Here is an 11,282-nt window from a genome sequence, read left to right on the forward strand (position 1 = left end):
TATGAGCGGCTCGGTACTAACTTGCAAGTTATTTCCACCGCTCACCTCCCTATAGCGCTGCTATTACAGGTTTGCAAAAACCTGGCGTTAGCAGGCAATGGGGCCTATCTATCAAGCTCCGAATGGAGCTTGATGCCCCGTGTTTCTGGCGAGCCTGCAGACTCGCCAGAAACAGCAGTTATGAAGCAGCGGTCACAAAGACCGCTGCTCCATAACCTGTCCGCCTGCTCTGAGCAGGCGGACAGACATCGCCGGAAATCAACCCAATCGAGTACGATCGGGTTGATTGACACCCCCTTGCTGGCGGCCGATTGGCTGCGAGTCTGCAGGGGGCGGCGTTGCACCAGCAGCTCTTGTGAGTATTCAGCGAGGTCTGGCGGACCTGATCCGCACTGTCGGATCAGGTCTGCCAGACCTTGATAAATAGGGGCCAATATGTTAGCGTTGAGCAAAATTGAGCTCAAATACCAGCGCTGCTTTAAACGGGTTTTACGTGCTCGTGCACGATTTGCCCATAGACATCAATGGGGAGAGCCGGCTAAAAAAAAGCCTAACATCTGCAAAAAAGGAGCGTAAAGCTCCGTAATGCAGCCCCATTGATTCCTATTGGGAAAGAAAATTTATGTTTACACCTAACACCCTAACATAAACCCCGAGTCTAAACAAAACTAATCTGCCGCCCCGACATTGCCGCCACCTATTAATACCTAAATAATTCCTATTTAAAACTAAATACTTACCTGTAAAATAAATCCTAACATAGCTACAATATAACTAATAGTTATATTGTATCTAGCTTAGGTTTTATTTTATTTCACAGCTAAGTTTGTATTTATTTTAACTAGGTAGACTAGTTAGTAAATAGTAATTAACTATTTACTAATTACCTAGTTAAAATAAAATACAAATTTACCTGTAAAATAAAACCTTACCTGTCTTACACTAACACCTAACCTTACACTACAATTCAATCAATTACATTAAATAAATACAATTAACTAAATTACAAAAAATAATAAACACTAAATTACACAAAATAAAAAAGAAATTATCAAATATTTAAACTAATTACACCTAATCTAATAGCCCTATCAAAATAAAAAAGCCCCCCCCCCCCCATAAAAAAATCCTAGCCTAAACTAAACTGCCAAAAGCCCTTAAAAGGGCCTTTTGCGGGGCATTACCCCAAAGAAATCAGCTCTTTTACCTGTAAAAAAAATACAAACAACCCCCCAACAGTAAAACCCACCACCCACACAACCAAACCCCCCAAATTAAATCCTATCTAAATAACCTAAGCTCCCCATTGCCCTGAAAAGGGCATTTGGATAGGCATTGCCCTTAAAAGGGGATTTAGCTCTTTTTCAGCCCAAACCCTAAGCTAAAAATAAAACCCACCCAATAAACCCTTAAAAAAAACCTAACACTAACCCCCGAAGATCCACTTACAGTTTTTCAAGATCCTCCACAAAGCCGGGAGAAGTCTTCATCCAAGTGGCAAGAAGTGGTCCTCCAGACGGGCAGAAGTCTTCATCCAGACGGCATCTTCTAGCTTCATCCTTCCGACACGGAGCGGCTCCATCTTCAAGACATCCGGCATGGAGCATCCTCTTCTGTCGACGGCTACTGTAGAATGAAGGTTCCTTTAAGGGACGTCATCCAAGATGGCGTCCCTTGAATTCCGATTAGCTGATAGAATTCTATCAGCCAATCAGAATTAAAGTTGAAATAAATCCTAGATTCAATCCTATTGGCTGATCCAATCAGCCAATAGGATTGAGCTTGCATTATATTGGCTGATTGGAACAGCCAATAGAATGAAAGCTCAATCCTAAAATGGCGTCCCTTAAAGGAACCTTCATTCTACAGTAGCCGTCAAAAGAAGAGGATGCTCCATGCCGGATGTCTTGAAGATGGAGCCGCTCCGCGTCGGAAGGATGAAGATAAAAGATGCCGTCTGGATGAAGACTTCTGCCGTCTGGAGGACCACTTCTTGCCGGCTTGGAGGAAGACTTCTCCCGGCTAAAAATAGTGATTGATCAATCAGTTCTTGAAATGATTTGTCCAAATGGTTTGTATCGATACAAACCTCTGACGAAGAAGGTAACCTATTCCTTAAAACTTTTGAAACACGTAAGGAGATCAACTGAAAAGACTGTATTTAATTATACATTTTAAAACCGCTTTCACACTGTTTCCTGCATGTATGGTTGATGTTATTTGGCATATGTGGTCTTGGAAATTGCATCTGTTGTCACCAACAAATAATACATGTTTAACTGATACCTCATATTGGATTGAGGTTTGCAAATGTGAGCATTTTTTAACATAGTAAATAAAAAACTATTTTAAATTTATATACAGTGTTGCACTATTGGTTTGCGTTTATGTTTCCTTTCTCTATATATATTACACATCATGCTGCTGAGAGAAGAGCATAAAACAGACCTGGAAAGGAGGAAAATACTTCTACCATATTGAGGGGGCATAGAAGCGGTTTCCAGGATTGCTGTGGGACGTTTTTGCCTTAAAGGGACGCATTGACTTACCTCATAGGATTGAGGTTGTTTTTAGTAAGTAGGCATTTCATCTTTAGTGTGTGGATTTCATAAGAATAAGATCCTACGCCATACAAATTGAAGATTAACCTATTTGTGTGTATTTTATTATTTGGACAAATCATTTCAAGAACTGATTGATCAATCACTATTTTGTTCAATCTTTTAAGTGTGGAGACAAGGGGGGGGGGTTAAGTAATATTCTGGGATCACTTTTTGACATTTGAAGAACTGCAAAGTCTATATATTTTTTATTCAGTTAATATTTGGGTGTGTTTTTACACATTTTTATGTACTATTTTGGGTCAGTTCATTTGTATTTTATGTCAACCGATATTTAGGTAATATATACTCAATATTAGTGCAATATTATGTGTTAGTTATTTATACTACACATCCTCTGTCAAATATATTGATACACATTTCTATACTTTATAACTTGAACAGTGTGCCTTGATACCAATCTTCTCATCCATATATATATATATATATATATATATATAGCAACTCAATGCATTTAGTCCTCTAGACCAAGGTTCTTCAACCTTTACTTCCGAAGACCCAATGCCATGGTACCACATACCTTCATGACCCTGTATTTATGCTTGGTCTGAAAATAATATATAACAAAATAGCTGAAAATAACAGCTAAAAGAGTTAAATGCAGAAATTTCGCTAGATGAAGTTAATCAAACCATGGGGCAACTAGCAAAAGGGAAAGCTCCAGGACCTGATGGTCTCCCGTTGGAATGGTACAAAATACTCTGGGAAAAAGTAGCCAAAACGCTAGTAGAATTATTCAATTCATATTTGACAGGGAAAATTCAGCCCTCTCAGGTGTTCTCAGCCGTGTGTATAATTGTTATACCAAAAGCAGGTAAGGATCCACTTAAAGTTGCCTTCTATAGACCTATTTTCCTACTTAACCAGGACTACAAGATCCTGGAAAAAATCTTAGCCAATAGACTGAAAAAAGGTTTTACCTTTATTAGTGCATAATGATGGTTTTGTACAAGCAAGATCTTCGGCAAAAAACTTAAGTAAAGTATTATACATTGTTAACCATTTCTGGATGTGTAAGAAAAAACAGTCATCCGAGCCTCCCAAGCGGAATGCGGCACTATTGGCATTGGATGCTGAAAAGGCTTTGACAGGGTCGAATGGCCTTTTCTATTCTTATGCCTTAAAAAAATAACATTCAGGGATTTTTTCTGTCCCTTATCAAAAACATTTATAATAAACCATCTGCCTTTCTATCTATTAATGGAAAGATATCCCCAAGGTTTACTTTAGAGATGGGTACAAGACAGGGCTGTCCCCTGTCACCTCTCTTATTCAACCTAGCACTAGAACCCCTGGCTTCCAAACTTCGCAAATTCCTTTTGGCATCAAGTTAAATGAGATAAGTTTTAACCTTTCACTTTATGCTGATGACATGCTGCTTTTTCTTCAAGATCCAGAACTCCATATGAAGAACATTATGTAGGTGATCAAGACTTTCGGGAGGCTTTCAGGTTATAAAATAAATGATAACAAATTGGAAATACTTTGGCTTAGTAGAAATAAAGAAATAAAAACAGAGAACTGCCAATTCGTTGAAGTAAAAAAATACTTAACATATTGTGCATTAACATCTCGAGTAACCCAAACGAATGGTACAAAATACATTTCAGTCAGATCCTTGAAGTCATTGAACGAGACTTTAAACGTTGGAAAGGACTACCCATCTCAATGACAGGAAGACCGCATGTTATTAAGATGATCTTCCCAAAATTATTATACCCAATGAATATGATCCCTGTGATGATTCCCAAAAGAGACATTGTTAGAATCAATACAATGTTTAACTTCTATTTGTGGGAAGGAAATAAAATATGAATAGGTCTAAAAAAACTACAGAGGACGAGGGAAAATGGTGGCTTAGGTATTCCATATATTCACTATTATAATCTGGCAGCACTGACCAAAGTAGCAGTGGATTGGCTTCTGGGTACTGAACAGTTCTATGTTGAGTTGATGGATTCAAGTATACTAGAGGGTATAGCACTAACTTTTCTGCTACATCAAAAAAGGAATGATATTCCACTTGTAATCAGAATAAACATCATGTATGAGAGTATCCTCAGGGCATGGCAAAAGGTACACAAGATGCTGGGGGTTCAACAGTATTATTCATTATTTTTACCTATTACAGGGAATCCGTGGTTTTTACCAGATATGACCTCTAATCATTTTCAATTATGGAATAGAGTGCACCTAAAAACAATTGGAGACTTAATAAATCTGACACAAAATAGAATATTAACTTTTGAAGAGTTACAATATAAGGCTAAGTTACCAGACTCATATTATTTTTCCAATTGTCAAATTTCTCATTATATCAAGGAAGTACTTTAAAGACAGCCCACTATATGGGAAGGTCATTGCTTGGCTAAAACAGTCTCACTGTTTAAGAAGGGGAAGTTTACCTAGTCTTTGATTTATGAAGCTCTCCTGGACTCAGATGGGGATAAGGCACTGTCTAGAGTAACAGAAGCCTGGAATAAAGAGACAGAAGTTGGTGTCTCTCTAGAAGAGATGCAAAGAAGTTTAAAAACTATTCACCAAGTGACATGTAATGCATACCTTAGGGGATCACAACTTAAAATAGTACCTACATTTTACATGACTCCAAGGAAGGTCAGTAAATGTCTCAATTGTAAAAATTAATGCATTAAATGCAAATGAGACAATCCAAGTCGTAAACACTATCTATGGGACTGCCCAAAAATTAAGCAACTATGGGCTAAAATAAGGTTTTGATTGTCTAAAAATTATTTGGATATGAGATTGCATTTAAACTGTAAGAATATTATAACCCTGGGGAATACAGCGGTAAAAAGGGAATATGAGTTTTTTGTGGTAATGGTAATGTTGCTAACTAGAAAATGCATTTTGAAATCTTGGCTCTCACCCATTTCCCTTAGCATAAAGAGGTTCTAACAGTCTTGAAACAACAAATGACTATTGAGGTGTTCGACGTTCTGTATGAAAGAGAACAAAGAATAGAGACATTTATATCAAAATGGCAGACTTTTATTAAGGTCTTAGAGACTTGAATACAGAAACAAATAGTGGCCCCTTTAATAGGTGACACAAGTTTATATGTAAGTTGGGGTAAAGATTTGGACTTGAACTGTATTGTATAAATTGAGCTGGTTTTGTTTCTTCTTTTTTTGCATTCCTGACAACAAGGCTCATTTTTTAATGTTTCTTGATCAAAGTAGGTTGGAGAATTTGTATATAGTGTGGAACATTAAAATATGTTTGTGCTTTCTCTTTTCTAATTATTTTTGTGCAAGATGTGTCTTGCTTGGCTGTATTATATAAAGGTACATCAAGCATTGAAATGTATTATTATTGTTTGATATAAATAAAAAAATAAAAATAGTTGCAATTTTTGGCAAAGTGACTAAAATGTGCATACTTTATTCCTGATTTTAGCCAAAATTGAAAGTGTTGTAGAAGGTAATAGCACACACACACACACACTTTCATACAACACACACACCACACACACTCTGATACAACACACACACACTACACACTCTCATACAAAAGACTCACATAACACACATACTCTCATTCAACACACACTCTTATACAACACAGAAACACACCACACACGCACTCTCATACAACACACACACACCACACACTCTCATACAGACACACCACACACACTCTCATACAACACACACACACTCCTAAAACACACACACAAGCCGTGACCCAGTAAACATGGTGTTGCAACCCAGTAATGGGTCCCTACCCATTGTTTGAAGAACCCTGCTCTAGACATGGTGAAGACGACTTGCTGAAGTTCAAACCAAGCATCAGTTTACAGAGAATGGTCAGAAAAAGAGAAAATATCCAGTGAGCGTCAGTTGTGTGGACGAAACTGCCTTGTTGATGTCAGAGGTCAAAGGAGAATGGGCAGACTGGTTCGAAATGATAGAAAGGCAACAGTAACTCAAATAACCACTTGTTACAACCAATGTATGCAGAATACCATCTCTGAACACACAACACAACGAACCTTAAAGCAGATGGGCTACAGCAGCAGAAGACCACACCGGATACCACTCCTGTCAGCTAAGAACAGAAAACCAAGGCTACAATTTGCACAGGCTCAATAAACTTGGACAAAAGAAGATTGGAAAAACGTTGCCTGGTCTGATGAGTCTTGATTTCATCTGCGACATTCAGATGGTAGGGTCAGAGTTTGGTGTAAACAACATGAAAGCATGGATTCATCCTGCCTTGTATCAATGGTTCAGGCTGGTGGTGGTGTAATGGTGTGGGGATATTTTCTTGGCACACTTTGGGCCCCTAAGTACCAATTGAGCATTGTTTAAGCGCCACAGTCTACCTGAGTATTGTTGTTGAACATGTCCATCTCTTTATGACTGCAGTGTACCTGTCTTCTGATGGCTACTTTCAGCAAGATAATGCACCATGTCACAAAGCTCAAATTATCTCAAACTGGTTTCTTGAACATGACAATGAGTTCACTTTTGAGCACCTTTGGGATATGGTGGAAAGGGAGATGTGCAGACGAAAAATCTGCAGAAACTGCATGATGCTATCATGTCAATATGGACCAAAATCTCTGAGGAATGTTTCCAACACCTTGTTAAATCTATGCCATGAAGAATTAAGGCAGTTCTGAAGGCAAAGGGGGGTCTAACCTGATACTAGCTAGGTGTACCTCATAAAGTGGCTGGTGAGTGTATATATATATATATATATATATATATATATATATATAAAACATGGAAGGGAACTGCACTCCAAGACCGGATCAGGTACACATCCTGTAACTCAGCAACACCCAGCCCTGGGTGCTAAATAGCACTCCAAAAAAGCTGTGATGTCACCAGAGCCACAGGCAGTTAACCCCAGTCCGGAATGGGTGCAAGAAACAAGGAGGATTACAAATAAAAAGTAATACAACACATAGAAACACCCAGCACTCACCAGCTAGCTCACAGCTAAGATAAAATCACAACTGGAAAGGTTATTCACCGCATCTGGCTTTGTGAGCTTGCATGATAGTGTGGCTGTGTTAGGGACTCAGGCAATGGAAAGGACCTAGACGTGGTGCCTGAGCTTTCCCATTTGGCCAGATGCGGTGACTAACCTTTCCAGTTGCGATTTTATCTTAGCTGTGAGCTAGCTGGTGAGTGCTGGGTGTTTCTATGTGTTGTATTACTTTTTATTTGTAATCCCCCTTGTTTCTTGCACCCATTCCGGACTGGGGTTAACTGCCTGTGGCTCTGGTGACATCACAGCTTTTTTGGAGTGCTATTTAGCACCCAGGGCTGGGTGTTGCTGAGTTACAGGATGTGTACCTGATCCGGTCTTGGAGTGCAGTTCCCTTCCATGTTTTGTATTTTCTATGGGTGATTACAGCCACCTGTGCACCCCTTCTTTGTTCTCAGTCTGTTTGGCTTTGTGAGCTCGCATGATAGTGTGGCTGTGTTAGGGACTCAGGCAATGGAAAGGACCTTGACGTGGTGCCTGAGCTTTCCCATTTGGCCAGATGCGGTGACTAACCTTTCCAGTTGTGATTTTATCTTAGCTGTGAGCTAGCTGGTGAGTGCTGGGTGTTTCTATGTGTTGTATTACTTTTTATTTGTAATCCCCCTTGTTTCTTGCACCCATTCCGGACTGGGGTTAACTGCCTGTGGCTCTGGTGACATCACAGCTTTTTTGGAGTGCTATTTAGCACCCAGGGCTGGGTGTTGCTGAGTTACAGGATGTGTAACTGATCCGGTCTTGGAGTGCAGTTCCCTTCCATGTTTTGTATTTTCTATGGGTGATTACATCCACCTGTGCACCCCTTCTTTGTTCTCAATCTGTTTGGCTTTGTGAGCTCGCATGATGGTGTGCCTGTGTTAGGGACTCAGGCGGTGGAAAGGACCTTGACGTGGTTCCTGAGCTTTCCCATTTGGCCAGATGCGGTGACTAACCTTTCCAGTTGTGATCTTATCTTAGCTGTGAGCTAGCTGGTGAGTGCTGGGTGTTTCTATGTGTTATATATATATATATATATATATATATATATATATATATATATATATATATATATATATATATATATATATATATATATAAAAAGGAAGAAAATGGTTTAAGAACCGTAATAAAAAAGTTAAACAGGTTACCTTTTCTGATACCGAATATGAGGTAGAATCCTCAGAGGGAGAAACAAATATAGAAGAACAAGAGCCAACTGTATTGCAAACTTCTTTTGAAGTACCCAGAGCTAAGGTGTCAAAAAACGAACAGTCATGCAGGCCCATTTATCAAGCTCCGTATGGAGCTTGAAGGGCCGTGTTTCTGGCGAGTCTTCAGACTCGCCAGAAACACAAGTTATGAAGCAGCGGTCTAAAGACCGCTGCTTCATAACCCTGTCCGCCTGCTCTGAGCAGGCGGACAGGAACCGCCGGAAATCAACCCGATCGAATACGATCGGGTTGATTGACAGCTCCCTGCTGGCGGCCGATTGGCTGCGAGTCAGCAGGGGGCGGCGTTGCACCAGCAGCTCTTGTGAGCTGCTGGTGCAATGTTAAATGTGGAGAGCGTATTGCTCTCCGCATTTAGCGAGGTCTTGCGGACCTGATCCGCAGTGTCGGATCAGGTCCGCAAGCCCTTTGATAAATGGGCCCCAAAGACTCTACCCCCAGGAAGGCGAAAAAAGTACACAGAGGTAAAAGGGGGAAAAGAACAGCGTCCGGACAACAGGGAAGGAGAAGATAATACATATCAGGACAAGAAGAAGATAAGAAAGACAAAGAATATATGTGACAAGCATTCCATCACAGCATTTCAACCTATTCAATACAATTTTGGATGTGAATAGGTTTGTAAGGAAGCTAATACTTTGCAAATATTTGACTAATGCTGTAGAGGAACAAGATAAAGTATGCACAGCTAAGGATAGACCAGTAGAGAAAAATCTTATATTCTCTGAAATGTGTTCAATATTAGATCTACAGGGTTTGCTTGATGAAAATACTGGTGACACAGAACATCTAGTAACCAATAGTGACATTGATTTAACTAAATTTAGGAAGAAAAGTAACTTCTATCCTGTTAGTTCTAGAACACAACCAGTAGAAACCTTTCAAAAAGTGGTAGAAGAAAAACTAACTGCTAGATTACGAGTCTTGCGTTAGCCTTAAAAAGCAGCGTTGAGAGGTCCCAACGCTGCTTTTTAATGCCCGCTGGTATTACGAGTCTGGCAGGTACAGGTGTACCGCTCACTTTTATTCCACGACTCAAGCTTACCGCAAATCCCCTTACGTCAATTGTGTATCCTATATTTTTAATGGGATTTGCCTAACGCTGGTATTACGAGTCTTGGATAAAGTGAGCGTTAGACCCTCTCCTGTCAAGACTCCTACCGCATTTAAAAGTCAGTAGTTAAGAGTTTTATGGGCTAACGCCGTAACATAAAACTCTTAACTAAAGTGCTAAAAAGTACACTAACACCCATAAACTACCTATTAACCCCTAAACCGAGCCCCCCCCCCCACATTGCAAACACTTAAATACATTTTTTAACCCCTAATCTGCCGACCGGACATCGCCGCCACTATAATAAATATATTAACCCCTAAACCGCCGCACTTTCGCCTCGCAAACACAAGTTCAATTTTATTAACCCCTAATCTGCCGTCCCTAACATCGCCGACACCTACCTACATTTATTAACCCCTAATCTGCCGTCCACAACGTCACCGCTCCTATATTAAACTTATTAACCCCTAACCCTAAGTCTAACCCTATCCCCCCCTAACTTAAATATAATTTAAATAAAACAAAATAAAATTACTACAATTAAATAAATTATTCCTATTTAAAACTAAATACTTACCTGTAAAATAAACCCTAAGCTAGCTACAATATAACTAATTGAAAAGGAAATGAAGAGAGATCCGGTGCTCCTTGTTAACGTTACGAAAAGTCAGCTTTATTGGTTCTAAAAGCAAGTACAACAGTTCACAGTATACAGCACACAGAGCTGCAGCACGGGATGGTGGCCACTAATGCTGACGCGTTTCGGCTTCCCTCGCCGTAGTCATAGCATAGTTAGTGACCATCACCCAAAGTTTAAAAAGGTGTAACTCACACCCCATTGGTTAAAACAAAACACACCTCCTGTGCTGCTTAACAAGTTTGAATCAATATTCAATATTCAGTATTCAGTAGCTTGTTCAGTAAATAACATGATATGGCTGACATCACAGTATTACAATTTAGATAATATAGTAATATTTCATTTCATGATTTTTTATATCTAATTTACATATATAGTATTGCACCGAAGATATTCCTTAAAATAAAGCTTCTGACAAGTAAATATGCATATGTCAATAAATGAATATCTGAATCCTCAGCAATATATCTATGTTAATGACAATTAACATTTATATATGTTATTCAAAGTATTAACAAATGAATTGGAACAAGGTGAAATTAAAATGAAAAAACATAAATAGAAATAAATAGGTATGGAAACAAACATTGTTAATCCCATATAATCCTCCTATATATTAATAATGGAGAGACTAGGCAGATAATTAATCTCAAATCCACAAAATATTGAATGAGTGTTCTAGTGCCAAAAATTAATAAGATCATATTCACTGTTCATGCCAAAAGGTCTTCTTGTCT

The sequence above is a fragment of the Bombina bombina genome, chromosome 6 (assembly GCF_027579735.1).
Source record: "Bombina bombina isolate aBomBom1 chromosome 6, aBomBom1.pri, whole genome shotgun sequence".
In the NCBI taxonomy this organism is placed as follows: domain Eukaryota; kingdom Metazoa; phylum Chordata; class Amphibia; order Anura; family Bombinatoridae; genus Bombina; species Bombina bombina.